General features: G+C 39.0%; 1 protein-coding gene across 1 annotated transcript in view; it reads left to right on the top strand.

Annotated features, from left to right (window-relative positions):
* Positions 1 to 9,346: 9,346 nt before the first annotated feature.
* The window catches only part of POU6F2 (POU class 6 homeobox 2), a 190,553-nt gene continuing 174,739 nt past the window's right edge, over positions 9,347 to 25,160 (top strand). Inside the window, exon 1 of the mRNA XM_077781122.1 lies at positions 9,347 to 9,384. The gene's annotated coding sequence lies outside the window, so the exon portion shown is untranslated. The remainder of the gene's footprint in view (positions 9,385 to 25,160) is intronic.

Raw genomic sequence — 25,160 nt, 5'->3', positions numbered from 1 at the left:
AATTGTTTCCTTACTGATTTAGTTCTCCATCTCATTTATCTTCTGCTAGTGAGGAATATTACTTTTTGTAAGAAATATACTTGGCCAGTTTGAAAAAATTTTCTTTTAATTTTTTTTTTAAGAGAGAGAGAGAGAGAGAGACAGAGAGAGAGACAGACACCGAGAGCAGGGGAGGGGCAGAGAGAGAGGGAGACACAGAATCTGAAGCAGGCTCCAGGCTCTGAGCTGTCAGCACAGAGCCCAATGCAGGGCTTGAACTAATGGGCCATGAGATCATGACCTGACTGACTGAACCACCCAGACACCCTTAGTTGACCAAAAAGTTTTAACAGCAAGATCTAAACTGTATTTGTAGCCTCTCTCCATAATCTCAGGATAAAGATAAGAATTTTAGTATTCATTTTTCCATCCTAGTTGTGCATCTTTTATTATTATATGAGGGCACGTGGGAGGCTCAGTCGGTTAAGCATCTGATTTTTGTTCAGGTCATGGTCTCAGGGTTTGTGGGCTCAGGCCCCGCATTAGACTATGTGTGTCGGATTCTGTGTCTCCCTCTCTCTGCCCCTCCCCTTCTTGTGCTCTCTCTCTCCAAAAAAAAAAGTTAAAAAAAAGTATATGAAATTTTAGCTCCAGAATGTATTAAAAATAAGTTTATTTTTCCTTTCTTTTTTTTTAATTTTTTAATTTTTTATTTATTTCTAGGAGAGAAAGAGAGACAGCGTGAGCAGGGGAGGGTCAGAGAGAGAGAGAGACACAGACGGAAACAGGCTCCAGGCTCTGAGCTGTCAGCACAGAGCGCGACGCGGGGGTCGAACCCACGAACCGTGAGATCATGACCTAAGCCAAAGTCGGACGCTTAACCGACTAAGCCACCCAGGCGCCCCTGTTTTTCCTTTCAAAAGTTCTTTTTTCATAATTGATCTAAGCTCAAGAGAATATTGTTAGCAATTTCTTACACTTAATATTTACCTTATTGGTCTTATTCCCCAAATATCTCCCGTATACTACAAATTCCTTTCATTCTGTTATGTTTCTGTTGATTCCTATCTGCCTCAGTGATTTTTTAAATAGAAAGGACAAAGAATGCTTGCATTAAAAAAGGTAAAAAATAATGATTTGTGTAAGAATAGAATCCCAGGAAAATAGTTCATTTTGCTAAAGATTTCTAGAAATCTTATTGCATTCTTTAGTGTTAGTTTAAAGATCCTTGTGAGAAAGTATTTTGATGTAGCCATAAAGAATTTAGGAGATGAAGACAACGTGTGTATTAGTGTGCATTTATGTATATACTGTCATTTTTGAGGACTGGCATGCCTATAATTTGGACATATTCTTCCTGTTTTCTTTCCATGATATTAGGCAATGGTTATAGTAGAGGATGATATTTTAAGTATTTTATTCGTACAAATAAAATTTGGCAACCATTTACAGATTTTTCATATTGATTTCTAAGATCCAATTCTGGCAACCTACAGTTCTAGCGTCTTTAATGTACATATTCATGATTTTATCTTTATCTTTAGAATGCAGAAATTTGTCAGGATATGTCAAGAGATGGGCCCTTAAGAAATAATCCTGCCTTGTTCCTTGAAGACCTTTGGACATAAAGAGAAAGGTCTTTATGATAGCTTAGATTAATGCTTTTCTTTGATTTTTTGTTCTTTTCTTTTATGATATCTTGGTATTTCCTGCATTCTTTTCTCTGCCCTTCCAGTTTATTAATTTGTCTTTTTCTCTACTTGCTAATTGCTCTTTTTTTTTTTTTTATGCCTGGATGCTTCCCAACTTTTCTTCTGGATTAAATGTTTGCTCAAAATCCAGTAAAATGGGGGCGCTTGGGTGGCTCAGTAAGTTAAGATTCCTACTTCCTCTCAGGTCAAGATCTCAAGGTTCATGAGTTCGAGCTCCATGCTGGACTCTGTGCTGACAGCTCAGCCTAGAGCTTGTTTTGGAATCTGATTCTGTGTCTTCCTCTCTCTCTCTGCCCTTTCCCCGCTCATGCTCTGTCTCTCTGTTTCTCTCTCTGTGTCTCTTTCAAAAATAAATAAGCATTAAATATTTTTAAATCCACTAAAATGGCTTGAATCTGTGTATTTAATGTCCAGTTTCTTATGTTTGTATTTTCTATAGGTGCTATTAATTCTGTTTGCATAGCTGATTACCTTCTCACCCCTCATTTTTTTTTTACAATAAAACACACAGATGTGCATTTCAATCAGTTTTGACACACGTGTGTGCCTGTGTAACCACTACCCCCACCAAGACATAGAACACTCTCAGGAGCACAGAAACCTCCCTAGTGCCTCAAAGGCATTTGTTATGTTGTCATTATATGTTTTTCCTGTTCTAGGGCTTCATTTAAATAGAATCATATGGTGTGTTCTCTTTTAAGTCTTACTTCTTTCCCACAGCATAGTGTCGGAGATTCATTCATATTTTTGCATGTGTCAGTATTTCCTTCCTTCCTTCCTTCCTTCTTTACATTTCTCAACCCACCTCCCTTTTCCCTTGAGTATTCCATTGGGGATAAACCTTGTTCATCTATTCATCTCTTAGATATTTGGGTAGTTTGTAGTAATTGAGCTCATAGTGAACTACTATGAATTCTTGTACAAGTCTCTGTATAGACATATGTTTTCATTTCTTTTGGGTAAATACCTAGGGGTGGAATTGCTAAGTCATGGGGTAGGTATATATCTGACTTTGAAAAAAGAAACCTCATTTTCCAAATGATTGAACAATTTCACATATCCAACCACAGTGTATGAGAGTCTAGCCACTCCGTATCCTCACCAGTGCTTGGTATGGTTGGTTCTGGCTTCAGCCATTCTAATAGGTGCGTAGTGGTGTTTCATTGGGTTTTTAAAAAATAATTTAATTATTTTTAATTTATATCCAAGTTAGTTAGCATACTGTGCAACAATGATTTCAGGAGTAGATTCCTTAATGCCCCTTACCCATTTAGCCCATCCCCCCTCCCACAACCCCTCCAGCAACCCTCTGTTTGTTCTCTATATTTTAGAGTCTCTTATGTTTTGTCCCCCTCCCTGTTAGTTTTTATGTTATTTTTGCTTCCCTTCCCTTACGTTCATTTGTTTTGAATCTTAAAGTCCTCATATGAGTGAAGTCATATGGTATTTGTCTTTCTCTGACTAATTTCTCTTAGCATAATACCCTCTAGTTCTACCCACGTAGGATTTCATCCAATAGTTGCAAATGGCAAGATTTCATTCTTTTTGATTGCCAAGTAATACTCTATTGTGTATACATATTACACATCTTCTTCATCCATCCATCCATCTATGGACATTTGGGTTTTTTCTATACTTTGGCTATTGATGATAGTGCTGCTATAAACATTGGGGGTGCATGTGCCCCTTCAAAACAGCATACCTTTATCCCTTGGATAAATACCTAGTAGTGCAATTGTTGGGTCGTAGGGGAGTTCTATTTTTAATTTGTTGAGGAACTTCCATACTGTTTTCCAGAGTGGCTGCACCAGTTTGCATTCCCACCAGCAGCGCAAAAGAGATCCTCATCCTCTGCATCCTTGCCAACATCTGTTGTTGCCTGAGTTGTTAATATTAGCCATTCTGACAGGTGTGAGGTGGTATCTCAATGCGGGTTTGATTTGTATTTCCCTGATGAGTGATGTTGAGCATCTTTTCATGTGTCGGTTGGCCATCTGGATGTCTTCTTTGTTGAAGTATCTATTCATGTCTTTTGCCCATTTCCTCATTGGATTATTTGTTTTTTGGGTGTTGAGTTTGGTAAGTTCTTTATAGATTTTGAATACTCACCCTTTATCTGATATGTCGTTTGCAAATATCTTCTCTGATTCTGTCAGTTTCCTTTTAGTTTTGCTGATTGTTTCCTTCGCTGTGCAGAAGCTTTTTATTTTGATGAGGTCCCAATAGTTCATTTTTGCTTTTGTTTCCTTTGCTTTTGGAGACATGTTGAGTAAGAAGTTGTTGTGGCCAAAGTCAAAGAGGTTTTTGCCTGCTTTCTCCTCAAGGATTTTGATGGGCTTCCTGTCTTACATTTAGGTCTTTCATCCATTTTGAGTTTATTTTTGTGTGTGGTGAAAGAAAGTGGTCCAGGTTCATTTTTCTGCATGTTGCTGTCCAGTTTCCCCAGAACCACTTGCTGAAGAGACTGTCTTTATTCCACTGGATATTCTTTCCTGCTTTGTCAAAGATTCGTTGGCCATACATTTGTGGGTCCATTTCTGGGTTCTTTACTCTGTTCCATTGATCTGAGTGTCTCTTTTTGTGCCAGTAGCATACTGTCTTGATGATTACAGCTTTGCAATATAGCTTGAAGTCTAGGATTGTGATACCTCCAGCTTTCAAGATTGCCTTGGCTATTCAGGGTCTTTCTGGTTCCATACAAATTTTAGGATTGTTTGTTCTAACTCTCTGAAGAATGCTGGTGCTATTTTGATAGATATTGCATTGAATATGTAGATTGCTTTGGGTAGTTTTGACATTTTAACAATATTTGTTCTTTCTATCCAGGAGCATGGAATATTTTCCCAGTTTTTCACAATTTTTTCAATTTCTTTCAGAAGCTTTGTATAGTTTTCAATGTATAGATTTTTCACCTCTTTGGTTAGATTTATTCCTAGGTATTTTACAGTTTTTGGTGAAATTGTAAATGGGATTGATTCCTTGATTTCTCTTTCTGTTGCTTCATTTTCGGTGTATAGGAATGCAGCTGATATCTGTGCATTGATTTTACATCCTGCGACTTTGCTGAATTCACGGATCAGTTCTAGTAGTTTTTTGATGAAATCTTCTGGGTTTCCCATATAAGGTATGGAAAAATGTATGTCATCTGTGAAGAGGTAAAATTTGACCTCCCCCTGGCCGATCTGGATGCCTTTTATTCCTTTGTGTTGTCTGATTGCTGAGGTTAAGACTTCCAATACTATCTTGAATAACAGTGGCAAGAGTGGACATCCCTGTCGTGTTTCTGACCTAAGGGGGAATGCTCTCAGATATTCCCCATTGAGGATGATATTAGTGTTGGGTCTTTCATATATGGCTTTTATGATCTCGAGGTATGATCCTTCTATCCCTACGTTCTTGAGGGTTTTTATCAAGAAAGGATGCTGTATTTTGTCAAATGCTTTCTCTGCATCTATTGAGAGGATCATGTGGTTCTTGTCCTTTCTTTTCTTGATGTGATGAATCACATTGATTGTTTTGTGGACATTGAACCAGCCCTGAATCTCAGGTATAAATCCCAGTCGGTCATGATGAATAATTGTTTTAATGTTTTGTTGGATCCAGTTGGCTAATATCTTGTTGAGGATTTATGCACCCATGTTCATCAGGGAAACTGGTCTATAGTTCTTTCTAGTGGGGTCTCTGTCTGGTTTTGGAATCAAGGTAATGCTGGCCTCATAGAAAGAGTTTAGAAGTTTTCCTTCCATTTCTATTTTTTGGAACAGTTTCAAGAGTGTTAACTCTTCTTTAAATATTTGGTAGAACTCCCCTGGAAAGCCATCTGACCCTGGACTCTTGTTCTTTGGGAGATTTTTTATTACAAATTCTATTTCTTTACTGGTTATTGGTCTGTTCAAATTTTCTATTTCCTCCTGTTTCAGTTTAGTAGTTTATATTCTTCTAGGAATTTGTCCATTTCTTCCAGATTGCCCATTTTATTGGTATATAATTGCTCATAATATTCTCTTATTATTGTTTGTATTTCTGCTGTGTTGGTTATGATCTCTCTTCTTTCATTCTTGATTTTATTCATTTGGGTCCTTTTTCTTTTTGATCAGACTGGTTAGGGGTTTATCAATTTTGTTAATTCTTTCAGAGATCCAGCTTCTGGTTTCATTGATCTGTTCTACTGTTTTCTTTGGTTTCAATAGCACTGATTTCTGCTCTAATCTTTATTATTTCCTGTCTTCTGCTGGTTTTGGGTTTTATTTGCTGCCTTTTTCTCGCTCCTTAAGATGTAAGGTTAGGTTGTGTATCTGAGACCTTTTTTCCTTCTTTAGGAAGGCCTAGATTGCCATATTCTTCCCTCTTAGATCACATTTGCAAGTCCCAGAGGTTTTATAGGCTGTGGTATTATCATTTTTATTTTCATTGGCTTCCATGTAGTTTTTAATTTCTTCTTTAACTTTCTGGTTAGCCCATTCATTCTTTAGTAGGATGGTCTTTAGTCTCCAAGTATTTGATATCTTTCCAATTTTTTTCTTGTGGTTGATTTCGAGTTTCATAGCACTGTGGTCTGAAAATATGCATGGTATGTTCTCAATCTTTTTGCACTTGTTGAAAGCTGATTTGTGTCCCAGTATGTGATCTATTCTGGAGAATAGTCTGTGTGCCCTGGAGAAGACTGTGTATTCCACTGCTTTAGGATGGAACGTTCTGAAAATATCTGTTAAGTTCATCCAGTCCGGTGTGTCATTCAAAGCCATTGTGTCCTTATTGTTTTCTATTTAGATGATCTGTCCATGGCTGTAAGTGGGGTGTTGAAGTCCCCCACTATTATGGTATTATCAATGAATTTCTTTATGTTTGTGATTACTTGATTTATATATTTGGGTTCTTCTACATTTGGAGCATAAATGTTAACAATTGTTAGGTCGTCTTGGTGGATAGACACCTTAATTGTGATATAATGCCCTTTTTCATCTCTTATTACAGTCTTAATTTTAAAGTTTAGATTGTCTGAAATAAGTATGGCTACTCCAACTTTATTTTGGTGATGACTAGCATGATAGATGGTTCTCCATGCCCTTTACCTTCAATCTGAAGGTGACTTTAGGTCTAAAGTGGATCTCTTATAAATAGTATATAGATGGATCTAGTTTTCTTATCCATTCTGTCACCCTATGTCTTTTGATTGGAGCATTTAGTCCACTGGCACTTAGAGCGAGTACTGAAAGATAGGAATTTATTGCCATTATGTTGTCTGTAGAGTTGGAGATTCTGGTGGTGTTCTCTGGTCCTCTCTAGTCTTTTTTGCTTTTGGTCTTTTTTTTCCTTTTCTCCCCTCAGAGAATCCCCCTTAAAATTTCTTGCAGGGCTGGTTTAGTGATCACGAACTCCTTTAATTTTTGTTTGTCTGGGAAACTTTATATCTCTCCTTCTATTTTGAATGACAGCCTCACTGGATAAAGAATTCTTGGCTGCATATTTTTCCAATTCAGCACACTGAATATATCCTGCTACTCTTTTCTGGCCTGCCAAATTTTTATAGGTAGGCTTGCTGCAAATCTGATCTGTCTCCCTTATAGGTTAAGGACTTTTTTCCCTTGCTGCTTTCATGATTTTTCCTTGCCTGAGTATTGTGTGAATTTGACTATGATATGCCTTGTTGATGGCTGGTTTTTGTTGAATCTAATGAGAGTCCTCTGTGCTTCCTGGATTTTGATGTCTGTGTCTTTCCCCAGATTAGGAGAGTTTTCTGCTATGATTTGCTCACATAAATTTTCTACCCCTTTTTCTCTCTTCATCTTCTGGGACCCCTATGATTCCAATGTTGTTCCTTTTTAAGGAGTCACTGAGTTCTCTAATTTTTATTTTGTACTCTTTTGCCTTAAACTCCCTCTTTTTTTCCTGCATCATCATTCTCCATAAGTTTGTCCCGTATATCGCTCATTCACTGCTCTGCCTCATTCATCCTTGCCACTGTGGCATCCATTTGCGATTGCAGTTCAGTTATAGCATTTTTTTCTATTTCATCCTGACTAGCTTTTACTTCTTTCATCACTGCAGAAGGGGGTTCTAATCTATTTCAGCCCCAGCTAGTATTCTTATTATTGTGATTCCAAATTCTGGTTCAGACATCTTGCTTGTATCTGTGTTGATTAAGTCCCTGGCTGTCATTTCTTCCTGTTCTTTTGGGGTGAATTCTTTAGATTTGTCATTTTGAAGAAAGAAAAGGAATAAGGTAAAAAAATAAAATTAAAAAGTTAAAAACAACACACACACACAAATCAAATAAATGATGCTAGATCCTAGGTGTGTTTTGATCTGGTTGTTGAAAGGAGCTTGATAGATTAGAGAAAAAAGGGAAAGACGAGAAAAGGGGGAAAAAAGAAAACATGAACATTTGAAACAATGAATACAATGAAATGGAATAAAATGAAATGATCGAAGTAAAATAGAATTTGGAAAATTTACAAAAAAAAAAAAAAATACGNCCCTCCCCACCTACCCAGCCTCTGGTCGCCGAATGCTGTTCTTCCCGACAGGCAGTCGCGCACCCCGCCTTCCCTCTCGCTCCGGTCCACCCCCCGCTTTCACAGCGTCCGCGGCCGAGCCATCGGGCTNGTGCTTGTTGACCGTTTGTATATCTGCCTTTTTAAAGTATTTGTTCAAGTCTCTTATCTAGTTTTTAGAATTTGTGATTTTAAAAAAGAGTTGATTTCTTTTGGAGCTCTATGCTAGCCCTTAATGGATACATATGTATGTGTATGTGTGTGTGTGTATATACACGTGTGTATAGTGGGTATAGGGTGTGTATATATATACGGTGGAGATATGGTGTGTGTATATGTATGGTATGTGTATATATACGGTTTATATATAGTATGTATATACATATAAATAGAATATTTTTCTCAAGCTCTTGCTTGAATTTTTATTTCTTAAAAAATTTTTTTTAATGTTTATTTATTTTTGAGAAAGAGAGAGACAGGGTGTGAGCGGGGGAGGGGCAGAGAGAGAGGGGGTCACAGAATCGGAAGCAGCTCCAGGCTCTGAGATGTCGGCACAGAGCCCGATGCGGGGCTCGAACCCGTGAGTTGTGAGATGATGACCTGAGCTGAAACAGATGCCTAACCAACTGAACCACCCAGGTGCCCCACAGTTTTATTTCTAAACACAAGCTTTTAACAGAAATTTTCAAGTTTGCCACACTTTTCCTTTGTGGTTGGTGCAGTTTGTACCTTGCCCGAGACACTCCGGCATTCTCTGTGGTGTCTAGAGACATTTCTGTTTGTCACAACTTAGGTGGGTGGGGAGCGAATAGCACCTAATGGGTAGGGGCTGGGGGTACTGCTGAGTGCCCTGCGGTGGCCACGCGTCCTCCTCGCCACCTGGAAGTGTCCGGCCCCAGATGTCAGCAGTGTCAGAGTTCGAGGAACTGTTGTCAAGTGACACAGAAATGTCCAAATGACCTTTCCTTTTATCTTATTGGAAGCCTCTTACTAGGAAGATTGCTCCATTGAAAGTCCTCACTTGTAAGGCCTTCTTGTCTATATCATACTCTAGCTACCATTTATTGAGCCCTTACTATAATGCAGGTTCCATTCTAGTACTTTTATGTATTATCTCATATAAGCTTGACAAGTAAGTGTTCTCCCCGCTTTACAGATGGAAAAACAGAAGCCGGAGAGGAGCTCCCACCCCCCACAAGGTCAGAGAGCCGAGATTTCTCTTTAGATCAGTGTGATAGTTTCCTGTAAGACTCAAAGTGTTCTTGGTGTTGATTTTCATATACAATTTAAATTATCGATTAAATTACTGATTGTCCCTTAATCTTACTGTAATACTGATTCTCCAAAGAAAGGTGTGCTGTGCTTGCGTTATGATGATAGACTCCTTCAGGGGGAGACAGGACAGGAAGGAGATGGATACTTTCATTTCCACTTTATAGACCTTGCCCAGCTAAGCAACAGCGGTCAAGTGCCTCGTCTGATACCGGGAATGAATTTAGGCAATTGACTGCTCTTCCCTCTGTATTTGGTTTTGTTTTCCATTTGACTGTCCAGCTTTCTGATGATTGAAAGTAGTATATAGTAGGTTTTGCTTAGGATTAATAAAAGACATAAGCAATTTTTCCTGGCAGCCCAGAAAACAATGTAAGTAAACTACTTATGAAAATTGTAGGGTACTTCCAGAGTGCTTTGAGCAATTTGAATGAGTAATAGGAAATATATTTGTACGCTGAGACCTTTGAGGCTTCCTTCAAAAATATTGGGTACCTCGGATACTACAAGTGGATACCTTTCCGCAAACCCTACCCTTGAACAGGTGTTCTCCAAATCACTCCTTAGGTTTTCTGCCGTCATCCAGTTATAAGGATGCTCTGTGCTGCTGTGACGAACATTTAGTGTGGTCCCACACAGCTCCAAACGCCATGGCCACAGGGCTGTTTTCAGCCTGTGCCCAAGCCTTAGGAGTGTAATCCTGTGTCACCCCCATGGAGAGCAAGGATGGATCGTGCCTGCCTGGCCCGAGGTCCTCCAAGTTCATTTAGAGCAGCTCTGCCGTGGTGACTTATTTGCAATCTGAACTTTGATTTCACAGTGCTTGAAAATGTTTTGTATGCAGGACAAACCACAAACATTTAATACTGAAAACAATGGCTGACCGTGAGTTGCCTCTTTGCCAATGTTGCTTATCACATCTCCTTCTCTTCCCCCATAAACATGCAACTTGTGCTCCATCCATAGAAAAACATTTTTTATTAAATTTTTTAAAAAAGATTTATTTATTTTTGAGAGAGAGAGAGAGAGAGTGCGCATGCACGTGGGGGAGGGGCAGAGAGAGGGAGACAGAGGATCCAAAGCAGGGTTCGCAAAGTGAGTACAGAGCCCGGTGTGGGGCTCGAACCCAGGAATGAACCTTGAGATCATGACCTGAACTGAAATCAAGAGCCAGATGTTTAACTGACTGAGCCACCAGGTACCCCCATCTATAGAAAATTCATGCAGTTTTCTGGAGTTATCAGAAAGTGGCTTATTTCATACCTCCGTCTATTAGTACATGCTGGATTGTTTTGTTCTGTGTCCTTTGACATTCTTTTCTAGTTGGAGTACAAGAATGTTTAAATTTAAAAGATAATGCTAATTTGTATTTCAAATGGATACACCAATTTATATTCTTACAAAGCATATTCAAGATTGTCCATTGATCTTGGGGCGCCTGGGTGGCTTAGTCGGTTAAGCGTCCGACTTTCGCTTAGGTCATGATCTCGCGGTTGGTGGGTTCGAGTTCCGCGTCGGGCTCTGTGCTCACTGCCAGCTCGGAGCCTGGAGCCTGTTTCAGTCTGTGACTCCCTCTCTCTCTGACCCTCTCCTGCTCACGCTGTCTCTCTCTCTCTCTCCTAGAAATAAATAAAAATATTAAAAAAAAAAGATTGTCCATTGATCCATGTGTACTCTAATACTTGGTGTAATCAAATTTACTATTTTTTTCCAATCTAAGGAGAGTAAAAATTGTATCTCATTGTTTCCTAATTGCATTTCCCCAAGTGTAAATGAGATTAAGCATCTTTTCATACACTTGTTTGCCATTTCTTCTTTATCTTCTGTGAAAAGTCTTTTGTTTTGCCCACACTTTTCTATTGTTTTTCCCATATTGTATACTCTTTATGTGTTCAGAATACCAATATTTTGTCTGTAATATTCATTCTAAAAATAGTATCTCTATTTTTGCCTTAGATTCTTTCTTTATTGAAAAGTTTTTTGATGTTTATTTATTTTTGAGGTGGGGGAGGGGCAGAAAGAGAGAGAGACACAGAATCTGAAACAGGCTCCAGGCTCTGAGCTGTCAGCACAGAACCCGATGCGGGACTCGGACTCAGACAGTGAGATCATGATCTGAGCCTAAAATGGACACTTAACCTACTGAGCCACCCAGGTGCCCAGATTCTTTCTTTATGGTGCACTTTGATGGGCAGAAGTTTTTAATTTTGATGCAGATAAAATGAATTTTAAAACAATTTTATGTTTGTTACTTTTAGTGCCTTGCTTAAGAAGTCTTGACCCACCTCCGTACTTTACAGATATTCTCTTTTATATTTCTTAAAAATTTAAGACTTACTTTTGCTGTTCATATTTAAGGTCTTCAGTCCACCTAGAATTATTATTTCTTTTTGTTTGCCGAGTACAAGGATCCAATTTCATCTTACATTTTTCTCTCTGGATAACCCATCCTGGCAGTATTTAAGAAATACTCAATCTTTTCCCCAGTTATCTGCTGTATTACCTCTGTCATATTAAAATTTCATTTATGTGAGTGTCTGTTTCTTAGTTTTTAATTCTGTCACTAACATTCTTTCCTAACTCTGTTTCACAACAGTCTTGATATATGGTAGGGTAAGTGCTCCAAACTTTGGTCAGATTTTGACTTGAATGTCGTCTTTAAAGAGTTGGGGAGAATGAACATCTCCCCATCTCAGTTGGGGAGAATGAACATTGAGTTTTCCAATCAATGATCATGGTATATATCCTCAATTACATAGGTTTTCATTAATATCTTTTCATAACAACTTATACATATTCATAGAAAAATTATACAGTTCTTTTATACACATTGTGAATATCTTTTTAGAATTATTCCTAGGTACCTTGTAATTTTGCTGCTTTTATTTTTAACAGAACTTTTTCAGCTATTTGTACTCTTTTAAACTTAGCTTTTCTAATTATTGTTATATAGATTAAAAATTGCTTGTCTTATCTCTATTTCTAATATTTTGTCTTATATTCTTTTGTGTTTTTATATGGACAGTTATACAATCTGAAGATTTTACTTTGTTTCTTTCCTTCATATCTTTTATGCCTTTGGTTTTGTGTCCTATGATACCAGCTAAGATCTTGGCTTCAGTATTTAATAAAATTAGTGGTAGGGTGTTTGGCTTATTCTCATCTTAAAGGTACCTGCCATTTTTCGTAACCAAGAATGAAATTTCCCATAAATTTGTTATAGAAGTCCTTTACAACGGTAAGGACAGTCCTTTTATTTCTAGTTTGCTAAAAATTTTATCTCATATTTTATATTGATAGTGGAATTTTGATCAAATACTTTTCTGAATACGTTAAAATGATCATATAATTGTTCACCTTTAATCATTTATTGAATGTCCTTTATAGTTTTTAAAATATTAAATCATCCTTGCATTCTATAATAATGTGTGACTTGATCATGATCTATTATTTTTATACACCACTAGCTTCTGTTTGCTAATATCTTATAGATTTTTGAGTCTTGGTTCATGAATAAGATTAGCCTGTAAATATATTTTGTCCTATATCCTAGCTTAGTTTTGGTATTAAAGTTTTACTGACTTCACAGATTGGAAAGTATTTCTTCTTTTTATTCTTTTAAGGAGCATTTACTGATTAGAATTCTTTAAATGTTTTTTTTTAAATGTTTATTTATTTACTTTTGAGAGAGAGAGGCAGAGGGAGAGGGAGAGAAAATCCCAAGCAGGCTTTGTGCTGTCAGCATGGAGCCCAATGTGGGCTTCTATCTCATTAACTGTGAGATCATGACCTGAGCTGAAATCAAGAGCTGGGCGCTTAACCGAATGCACCACCCAGGTCCCATTTTTTAAAAGTTTTATTTGTAGGATCATCTGATTCAATTCATGTATGTATATGTAGCATTTAAAATTAGGGGTTCAATTTATTCAATAAGATTGGAGATATTTATGCTTTCTATCTATTCCTGAGTCTCTTTGGGAGGATTTTGTTTTCTGGGAAATTGTCCATTTGACCAGGAAGTGCTGTTCATAGGCATATACTTTTTTATGGAATTGTCTCGTTAATATATTCTTTATATTTAATCTGATTGGATGATTTTATTTAGTAGCTGCTTATAATATCGTTTTTATTTGTAGTTATATTTCCATGGTTTACTTGCACATTTTCTCTCTCTCTCTTTTTGTCTAGATTATTCTTGCTTGAGATCTGAGAGCTTATTAGCTTTTTCAAAGGAACGTTTTTCTTTTCTGATCTTCTCCATTGAATCATTTTTTTAAAGTTAACTAAACTTTCTTATCTGTGTTAGTTCTTTCTTTCTACTGTCTTTGAGTTAATTTTATTGATTTTTCATTAACTATTGAGATGAATTTGCTCTTTATTATTTTCCAGTGCATGCATTTAAATCTGTCATTTTTCCCCAGAAGAACTACTTTCTCTGTATCCAATAAGTTTTAGCATATAGTATATTCATCATAATTCAGCTCTATTTTAAATTTCTGTTATGATTTCTTCTTTGACCCATGAGTTATTTACTAGATTTTGTAGACATTACCAAATATATGGAGATTCTGAAAATATATATTTTGACACTGACTTCTAAATTAGTCATATTTGGTCAGACAAAGTGTTATGCTTAAAGTTGAATTTTCAAAATTTTTTGAGAAATGCTATATGGTCTAGCTAGTTTACAGAACTAGTCCATGTTTTGAGAATGATATTAATTTTATTATCACTAGATACAGATTTCTATATAGGTCCATTTTCTCAAGTTTGTTACTTGTCTTGTTCACATTGTCCACATTATATCAATTTTGGTATGTTCTAGCAAAAATAGAGATATGTGAAAAGCTCCCACTCTGGTGGTAAGTTTAAAAGATATCTCTAACTTGTGGGGATGAACACTGGGTGCTATCTGGAAACCAACTTGACAATAAACTATTGGTAGAAAAAAAAGATCTCTCTACTGGTCTATTATTTCCTAATATATTTTTAGGCTCTCTTGTTTAGATGCGTATAAGTTTAGTATGGTTTTAGCTTTTAAATGAAATCAAATATTTTATAACTATCTAGTGATCATCTTTATCCAACAATAAGTTTTGTCTTTTTTTGTTTGTTTGTTTAAAGTTTATTTATTTATTTTAAGAGACAGGACCAGAGGGGGAGGGCAGAGAGAGAGGGGACAAAGGATCTGAGGCAGCGTCTGTGCTGAGAGCAGAGAGCCTGATGCGGGGCTCAAACTCACAAACCATGAGATCATGACCTGAGCCAAAGTTGGACTCTTAAGCGACTGAGCCACCCAGGCGCCCCATGCTAAGTTTTGTCTTAAAGTCTGTTTGTCTGGGGATAGCTGGCTGGCTCAATCCATGGAGCATTCAACTCTTGAGCCAAGGGTCATGAGTTCAGGCCTCATATTGGGTGTGGAGCTTCCTTAAAAAAAAAAAAAAAGGTTAGAATTAATATAATTTGCCTTTATTTCTTTTGATTAGTACATGTCTGGTGTATGTTTCTTCTAATTTTCCTATGAACCTTCCTCTATCTCATGTCATTATGTTTTCTATGTGTTTCTTGTAAATAGCATAGAACTGATTTTAATAATGACTGGCAATCTCTTTATAAAACAGTGGTTTAAAACTGTTTACATTTATGAGGCTGGAAATAAAACCAAGCTTATTTCTTTCAGTTTCCTTTTTATTTACTGTGTACAACTTTTTCTATGTGTTTTTCTCTCAGCCTCGCTTTTTTTTTTTAATCCTTGTTGAGACAGTTTGAATTTTTGAGGTGTCTGTTTCTCATTTCAGCTCCTTGTCTCTTTATTGCATTAAAGTGACTCTTAAACTGTTTCGATTCTCTGAGTGGTTACATATGGTATTTGTATCACACGTACTTAAGCCTTACAAAGGCCTAAAGCTAAATACTTTAACTTCCTTAAGAAACAATAAAAGAATATTTAAAAAATCGAATTCCATTTACTTCCTTCTCTACTTCCAGTTACTGATGTCCCATATTTTAGTTCTTGTTTTTAATACTCTGTAGGTTGGTCATTGTTTTACATAGACATATTTGCTTGGATTTATCTGTGTGTTCAGTTAGCATTTTCATTGATGGCTGTAGTATCTCTCATTTCAGTTCATTCTTCTCCCTAAACTACATTTTTCCCCCTCAAAGTTCCAATAATGAATATCTGTTGATGGTAAATGTTCTATTTATACTTGACTGATATGTCTCTTTTCTACCCTTACTCTTCAAGGGTAATCTTTGTAGATTTAAAACTTCTTGTCGTTGGTGTTTTGCAGTTTCACTAAGATATGTCCAAGTGTACATTTCTTCTTACTTTGTTTTGGCAAATGTTACATTTCCTGAATATGTGGATTTACACTTACATCATTTCTAGAGAATTTTGATTGGTCATCTCTTCAAATATTGCCTTCCCTGAATTATCTTTATTCTCTCCTTCTGAGATTCTATTAAAGATATGTTGGGCCTTCTGGTATCTACTATGTCTCTTAACTTTGCTTTTATATTTTCCTTCTGCTGGTTCCTCTGTGCTGCATCCCAGAACAACATTTCTTTAACTATATCTTTCAGTATTTCAGTTCTGACTTCAGTAATGCCTAATTTGCTTTTCAATTAACCTATCCAAAAAAGTGCGATTGAAGCAGAGATGTGAAGGGGTGGAACAGGATAGTTTGAGTCTTTCAAGGAGAAGCNAGGAATTGCAGGGAGGTGGGGGCAGGACAGCCACAGAGAAGGGAATGGGGGATGGAGGGGGTGGTGGGGTGCAGGGCCGAGAGGCCACATCGTGCTGGCTTCTAGGCCGTTATAAGGGCTTTGGTTTTTCCTCTGAGTCCGCTGAGAAGCCATCAGAGGGTTTTGTTCAGAGTGAAATGATGCGAACGAGGGATCCCTGTTGACTGACGACTGGCCAGAGTGACAGCGGGGAGACCAGTTAGGAAGCTAGAGAAATAATCCCAAGGAATGATGGCATGGACCATGGGGGGCAGGGGAGAAGTGCCGGAGTTGGCCACAGGTGTTTGGATTCTGGGCATATTTCGCTATATTGTTGGATTGGTTGTGGGGAGCGAGAAAAAAGAGACACACAACCCAAAGCCTTTGACTGGAGCTGCCGGAAGGACAAAACTGCCATTTGTTGAGATGGGGAAGCGTGTAGGAGGAGCAGCCTCTACAGGGTGAAGAGCAGTCATTCAGGCTTTGACAAGTAAAGCCGAAGATGCTATTAGATACTCAAGTGGAAGTGTATTGAGTGAGTAGTTGAACGTTTGAGATGAATCCTCAGAACCCAGCTCTAGGCTGGAATTAACTATTTGGGGCTGTCAGCATCTGAGTGGTCTCGGAGGTCAGGAGGCTGGGCAGTGTCTCCAAAGGGGAGAGGGTAGGGAGAGAAGGGCCTCGGGACTGGACTCACGGGCACTACAGCACTCAGAAGACGGGACCTGCAGAGGACCCCACAAAGGGCTGCTGAGGCCCGGGAGAAAGACACCGTGTTCTGGGAGCCAAGAGGGTTTTAAGGAGAAGCGAGTGATTGATTGTGTCAAAGGCTGCTAAAAGGTCAAGTCATATGAGTACCGAGAATCGACGACTGGATTTAGAGATGCAGCCAACCTGGCGACCTTTAGCAGACTGTATGTAGTAAACAGTACCCGCTGCCCTGGATTACCGCAGGGAGAGCCCCGTCAGGCTCCAGGCACAGAGGAGGCATCACTGCTAATCTGACTGCTTGAGTTGTGCTTCTACTCCACTTTCTAGAAAACAGCTGCCAAAAAGCAAAACAAAACAAAACAAAAAACACAGAAATAAAAAGCAAACACAGGCTGTGTTTTGACGCAGCCTTGTGCTCCTCCATCAGGACACGTGGTCGCTCTACCAAGTGGGCAGACAGAGCTGCCCCCTGTGCTCTCCCAGGAACTTACTGCCTTGGAACCGTGTCTGCTAGGACTCTGCTTCGGTATAGCAGAGCCACACCAGGCGGAAGGCAGCCTGGCACTGGAATTCGGTTACTGGCTGTCTACTTCAAGTGGTCCTCAAAATAAAAGGAGAAGGGGGGGTGGGGGGCCCCTGGGTGGCTCTGTCAGTTAAGAGTCCAGCTTTGCTCAGGTCACAATCTCACGGCTCATGGGTTCGAGTGCCGCGTCGGGCTCTGTGCTGACAGCTCAGAGCCTGGAGCCTGCTTCAGATTCTGTGTCTCCCTCTCCCTCTGCCCCTTCTCCCCCACTCAAAAAGCAATAAACATTTAAAAAATTTTTAGAAAATCCCTGGGGGGTTGTAGAAGATGCTGCTGCTGTTGGAGCAGAATTAAACTCTTAGGTTAAAAAAAAAAAAAGTGTTAACCCTGCCCCCTTCCAATAATTGGCATGGACAGAGGATCCAAGTGTGGAAAAGATGATGCTCGGGATAGAAGCTAGGGAAGCAGATGATACAAGCACATTGCTGGCAGTCCTCAGGAAAACCCTAGAATGTTTAGAAGCAGGAAGGGCAATTGAGAAAGAATAGCCAGTGAGGAAGGAGAAGAGCCTGGTCAGGGCAGAACCCAACTGGAGTCTATCCGGGATCTGTGTCTCAGCAGAGATTCTCTTTCCTGTGCTAAGGAAAGCCCGAATCTGCAGGCTGGACAGGCCTCCAAGAACCATTATTTAATAGATGATTTGTTTTAAAAAAAAAAATGTTAGCATTTACATTGTACACCAACATAAATTTCAGATGAACTTAATAGTTAAATAGAAAAGGAAACTCTATGAAAAGGCAGAATGAAAACAAATAACCTGCTACTAGGTTAGAAAGAAATGTTCCCAGGTATAAATAAATAAGCTCAAAAAAAGTTGCAGAAGTAGAAAGCTAAAAGATTAGGCTAAATAAAAATGTGACATTTCTATAAGCTAAACATGCTCTACACCAAATTTGAAAGCAACTGGAAACTCAAAAAATATATACATAAATAAGACAGAAGGTTGACATCCTTCCTGTAAACAATCCCTACAATAGATGAGAAAAATAATACTCCAGGGGAGAAAATGTTCAGAGAAATAATAAACATGTAAGATGAAAAATACATGAAATGTCTAGGCACACCCAAAATTTAAAGGAAGAAACTTGAATTTCTGAGATGCTGTTTGTCCTCTGAGAAATTTATGAAAATGAAAACAATTGGCAATGTGTAAAATGTTAAAGGAAGGAGGTGTTGGAATGAAAGGTACTTAGACCTTTTTTGGAAAGCAATTTGATATCATTTGTTTTAGTCAAAACAATTTGACTAAAATCCTTAAGATTATTTATAAATCTAGGTGAGAAATTTTTTTTATATTAGAAGCTATTATGTGATTATAATGATCCAGGCCAAATATGTTGGAAAAAAAATAGACCTGAGTCTCTTTAGATATTTAAATACTATTGGGGCACCTGGGTGGCTCAGTCAGTTAGGCGACCAACTTCAGTTCAGGTCATGATCTTGCAGTTTGTGGGTTCAAACCCTGCGTTGAGCTCTGTGCTGACAGCTCAGAGCCTGGAGCCTGCTTTCACATTCTGTGTCTCCCTCTCTCTCTGCCCCTCCCCTGTTCACACTCTGCCTCTCTCTCAAAAATAAACATTAAAAAAATATTAAAATACTATAAATAGCTTAAGAACCAACCATACACAATGATTGCCTTAAATATCACACAGCCATAATGGTGTGATTGTTGAGGAAGTTTTAGTTGGAAAAGTGGTAGCAAAATAATTTTAAGTGAATGAAATAGGATAGTAAATAATACTATATGATACCAAGCTTGTGCATGTATAATATATATTAAAGAAAGGTATCAAGTAGTGTGATTGTGGACAATATACCTTTTCTATTTTCATTTAGACTGTCTTCCAGATTATCTTCAATAAGCATGAATGTGTTTAAATATTATTATTTATTTATATTGTATGAATTCTTATGTTATTATTATTGCTTATAATAATAAGCATTATTTTTGTACAAAGAAGCCAAGAGAAAGAAGAGAAAAATAAAACCAGAGAGTGATACTACCAAGGGCTGTGGAGTTCATCTGGGGCCGTTTAGGGGGTAAAGGGGCATTTTCTAAAGCTGGAAGGTTTTCCATTTTTCTCAACTGACTTCAGAGAGCTGAGGGAGTCGACGCTTCCCAAACTTTGAGTAAGTTGGCCCAGAGAGACGAATGGGATGATTCCTCTCTTGTCTGAGTTTCAGTTGGATCACTGAAATTATTTTCCTGCACAAAGAGAATGTTTCAAAGCATAAACAAAAGGGGACAAGAACTTTGGTGTAGCAGCTGCAGGTCAGAATGTGGGCGAAATGGGCTCTCTTTCGTGGTTGGCACCTTCTGTTGTCTAACAGGCACCTGCCAGCCTGTGTCACGGTCACCTCATGATCATGTCCAAGAGGTGGTACCTTTGGCCAGAACCTACTATTACACTGATTTTTAGAAAAATGATCTGTAACATTGTATGAGAAGCTTCATAAAGGACAGTTATCAGAATCGGCAAACTAAATTTGTGGTATCCATACTTTTTCAGATTTATAATGCAAATGGAAACAATATGAGAGAAAACGTGTCATTTTAAGGTTCCCATGTGAATATGAGCATGTATCAAAACATTGACCCCATTTCTCTCTTTTAGCATTTTATATTAAATGGCCCTTCTTTCTCCTTTGACAGGGAGCCGAGTTTCCTCCGTCCCATCCTTTAGCTTGGTTAGAACTGCACTTCTTATCCGATAGCTAGGACTCAGAACTCCATGCAGTCACAAGCTGACTTGGAAGATTTTGTGTTTTCATATTTCACTACTGTGTCTTACTGGATCTGAGTTCGGAATCAAGAAGGATGCTACTCATTTTTTCTATTTATTTATGTTTAATGTTTATTTATTTTTGAGAGAGTGAGAGAGATAGGGAGACAGAGACAGAGTGTGAGCGGGAGAGGGGCAGAGCGAGAGGGAGGCACAGAATGTGAAGCAGACTCCAGGTTGCATGCTGTCAGCACAGAGCCGGACGCGGGGCTCGAACCCACGAACCGTGAGATCATGACCTGAGCTGAAGTTGGCCACTTAACCGACTGAGCCACCCAGGTGCCCTGCCACTCATTTTTTTTTTATTTTTTTTTTAGATCAGTATTGTGNATTTTATATTAAATGGCCCTTCTTTCTCCTTTGACAGGGAGCCGAGTTTCCTCCGTCCCATCCTTTAGCTTGGTTAGAACTGCACTTCTTATCCGATAGCTAGGACTCAGAACTCCATGCAGTCACAAGCTGACTTGGAAGATTTTGTGTTTTCATATTTCACTACTGTGTCTTACTGGATCTGAGTTCGGAATCAAGAAGGATGCTACTCATTTTTTCTATTTATTTATGTTTAATGTTTATTTATTTTTGAGAGAGTGAGAGAGATAGGGAGACAGAGACAGAGTGTGAGCAGGAGAGGGGCAGAGTGAGAGGGAGGCACAGAATGTGAAGCAGGCTCCAGGTTGCATGCTGTCAGCACAGAGCCGGACACGGGGCTCGAACCCACGAACCGTGAGATCATGACCTGAGCTGAAGTTGGCCACTTAACCGACTGAGCCACCCAGGTGCCCTGCCACTCATTTTTTTTTTATTTTTTTTTTAGATCAGTATTGTGTTTAGGATGCTTTAAAGAAGACACATTTCCCTAAAAAGTTTAGATACCAAGAGCTGGTTCACTTGTCCTCTCCATGGACTTTCCTGTGGGCGCTGGCTGGTGGACTTGATGTAGAAACTTCGACTCAGAACTCTTCTACCCTCTGGTCAGAAAAATATCACAAAGGCCAGACTGTGGGAGAGATTCTAATCATCGTGAGTCCTTCTACAATGTGCTAGAAGAAACTGTAGTCACTCTATTGTACCAGAAGAATGTCAACATAGCGTTATTTAATAAAAAAGGGAAAAAGGCATTTAAGTAAAAACTTTGGCACAGTCGACCCTGGAAAGATATTAGTGGACAGAATTCCAATCACTTACAGTAACCTTAGGACAGTCGGTGGAACAGGATTTCCGTCACACCTGTTTGCTAGGGTTCAGTGTGTTCTCCCCTTCTTTGAGCAAGGATGCTGTCCATGAAAGTGGTACTTGCACGAAGAGGTTTTATTCCCAAAAGGAGCTGTCCTGATGTTAATTCCTGATGTCCTGATGTTAATAAACTTGCACGAAGTACAGGGAAATTCAGACGAAAGACGGCCGTGCAGAGAGTTTGCTTTGTTTTATCCGGGTATTCCAGGACACGGCTATTCAGCAGGCTCTGAAGCCTCTGAAATACCTTGCCGCCACACAGGCCGTATTTTTTAATAACCACTTTAACACAGTGCAGGGGAAATCTTGGCCACACGCAGCTCAGGCTGCTATAACCAGGGAGCCCCCTGGGAGCACTCGGTCCACTCCTAGGCTTGTTTTCTTGTGACACACATCTTCTGTCTAAATTCTTTAGCAAGGACGCTCGGGCCTTGAGTGGTAAAGAGCATGGACACCCCACGCTGTCCCCAGTTGTGAAACAGATGACGAACATGTTAGAGGGACAGGGATGGTGGCTGCGCCAATTCAGCGCTGCCGAGCATGTGTGACAAAACACGTGTGCAAGGCTTCCTTGGTCTCTGCCTAGGGCGAGAAAAATATTCCTGGAAGGACCAGTAACACCCCCAGATTAAATGCATATCACAACTCAGGTGTTTTTAGGCATTGAGGGAATACACACTATATACTGGCGAACAGGTACCTAAGATCGACACAGACATATTTGGCTGAGAAGTATATACTTGGAGAACTGATGTCGTTGGAAACATATATGTGTGTACGGCTATAATGACATTTCCTTGTATCACATCTATCAGGCTCCAAGCAGCTTATAATTTTCTTTTTCTACTCACAGCCAAACATTATAATGGCAAAACCCATAAATCAACATCAACACGGAACATTGCTTAGCAAATATAAATGTATGTGCATTGCAGAATGATCTGAGATTACAAAAATATATCAGAAGTCAGAAGTAGCTGGTGGAGAAAACGCTACGTCTTTAGTTTATTGAGATTGTTTGGAGGATCCTAATGTACTGTCACTGAAAGAATAATTTTTCCTTTACAATCTACTTAGCAAAGATTTATCGATCCTTTCCCCCTTCATAGAGAATTACTGATCCATTTTAGAAAATCAGATTTTCACACCTTTCATGAGAATGTGCCCAGCGAGGTTCTCAGGGGACTGCTGGGCAAGTTGACTTTGACATGCAGTCCCTTGGAACTTGCACACCACAGCCCAGAGTCTCACCACTGATTTGTTGCACTGGGCAGGAAAATACTTTCATACATTTATAGAGAAATGATTGTACTGCAAGGACTTACTTTTCCATGCTACTGGATGTATTCAGGGCCCTGTTATTTGTGTAAACAGCATTTTTCAGATGTGGTGCTTTTTCTTTTTCTTTTTTTCCCGCCGTCTTCTCAGCTGTGATGTTATGAACGGTAAGGGAAGATAAAAGTTGTTGAAATTCATGCCGCAAAGCCGTGGGATGCTGTGGAATTTCTCAGTGTGTGTGTAAATAACTTTCTTGGAGATGTACATTTCTGCTCTTCCCTCATTACCGGAGTATCCGAGGTAGCGAAGCAGCCTGTATGTTATATTGAAGTACGCTTCATAACGAAGGTGATTTATTATAATTAAAACAGTGTGGAGAGGAGCTTTGTCTGAGACATATTGTTTCACAGACGAGCTTAATAAAGAGCATTATTATTAGTTATAGATTTGGGTGAAGGATGTTGTGTACCGGGAGTTATGTGAGTATTAGTCCAAGCCTGAAGTTGCTCTTTTGAGTTGCTCTGTGTTGGGAGGGAAGGAAGCATTCCGTAAATGCAGAATTTTAATACTGGCAGGAGGCTAGAGTGTATGTGTTTGTGTGCAAGTAGGAGAGAGAGAGACGGGAGAAAGAGTGAGAAGATGAAATGCACCTGAAGTGTTCTCCGAAGGAGCAGTTCTAGAATACTTTATTACATATCTGTGGAGACAATGGCATGGACTGTAAGTAGCTCCTGTCTCTTGATATAATAATGCACATAAAGTCGGGGTCAGACTGGGTTCGCTCTGGGCTTTGATGCTGCGGAAGGTCACTAGGGGAATCGATGGACCAAAATGAGCCCTGACTTTCATGCAATCAATGTGATTTTTCTATTTAAAGTGGACACTGCTGGGTGTGAGTCTCAAGCTTCAAATGCGGCCTGGCTCAGCTTTTCAGATCAAGAGTAGATTGCAATGCAAATGGGTTGTTTATTCTCATCATTGAGAGGGGAAGATACTGTGTGTGCGTGCAGAGCAGGAGAGGCTGTCTGCAAACGCTGCTTTCAAGTTTGGCGCCCTGTTATTTGAGCAGCCGAATTAGTCACTACTTGATTGGCGGGGGATACCTTATTCTCTGCGTATATTGCTGTTTTTAATGAATCAAAAAATAAAGTGAATGCTTTACGATGAAAAATAAATTGTTACTAAAACCAAAATATTTCTTTTACTTATTTTTGAGAGAGAGAGAGACAGATTGCAAGCAGGGGAGGGGCAGAGAGGGAGACACAGAATCTGAAGCAGGCTCCACGCTCTGAGCTGTCTGCACAGAGCCCCACGCGGGGCTCGAACTCATGGACTGTGAGATCATGACATGAGCCGAGGTCCGATGCTCAACTGACTGAGCCACCCAGGTGCCACCAAATCAAAAGACTTCTAAATTTTTTCTATATTCTATCTATCCACCTATCCATCCATTTATCTACCCATCAGCAGGGTTTACTGATTAGAAGACCGTTTCTTTCATGCCTAATTTTTCACCAATATTATTTATTTATCAATTATCCCAGCATCATGTCAGTGACATTTATTTTTAATATAATTAATTTAATATTAAAAATGTTAAAGTCTTGTCGGGTCAGAATGCGGAAGGAGCTTTATGATTGTCCGCACAGCTCGAAGTTCTGCTTTTGCCTGGATTCCCCAGGCTCTGCTCTGCATTGGCAAGCAGCTTCCCATTTAAAAGAACAAATTATAAATGCAGTTTTCCCACCAGAATGAAAGTTCTGGAGCTGCTGAAGGATCTTTTATGGGTTTCTCTTCATCATGTCACATTGCCACTGAGATAGGCTGTGTGTCATTTAGGGAAACATTACTGAGAGAAGGCACTGTCGCTTTCTGTTTGAAGGAGAAGGCAAGTGAAGAAGGACCCAGCTGGATTTATAAGAATATTCTAAGTAAGTGAAGGACACATCCTTTGCTCTTTCCTACGGAGGACTGACAGGAACCCAGACCAGAGTAACTGGCAGATTCTGCATTTTACTTAGGGCAAAACTTGACCCCTTCCTGAAAATCTAGGTTCCTTCTAGCCTACTGAGAAAAATATGCAGAAGATGCCCAGTTATTAAAAGGGCCAAAATCTGGAGAAATTAAGGAATGTGAACCTTCCATTGAATTGAAACACTTTTACCACTGAATTGCTACTTGATGTTTTAGCTTCCACTCTAAAAGATAATACTGCTACCTAGCTTTTAATTTACTTAATTTAATTTGAACTTTCAGGGTTTTAATTTAGTAAAAGAAAGTGAGAGGAAATAGACTGAGATCACTGCTGACCCAGGGCAGAAAGCCAAGTTCAGACTCCTTCACACATGTCTGGCAGCCTTGCATCTTCAAATAAACCTTTTTTTTCTTT

The sequence above is a fragment of the Crocuta crocuta genome, unplaced genomic scaffold (assembly GCF_008692635.1).
Source record: "Crocuta crocuta isolate KB4526 unplaced genomic scaffold, BGI_CrCroc_1.0 scaffold108, whole genome shotgun sequence".
Classification (NCBI taxonomy): Eukaryota; Metazoa; Chordata; class Mammalia; order Carnivora; family Hyaenidae; genus Crocuta; species Crocuta crocuta.
Note: the sequence above shows the minus strand (reverse complement) of the source record. Positions and strands in the feature narration are given on the sequence as shown.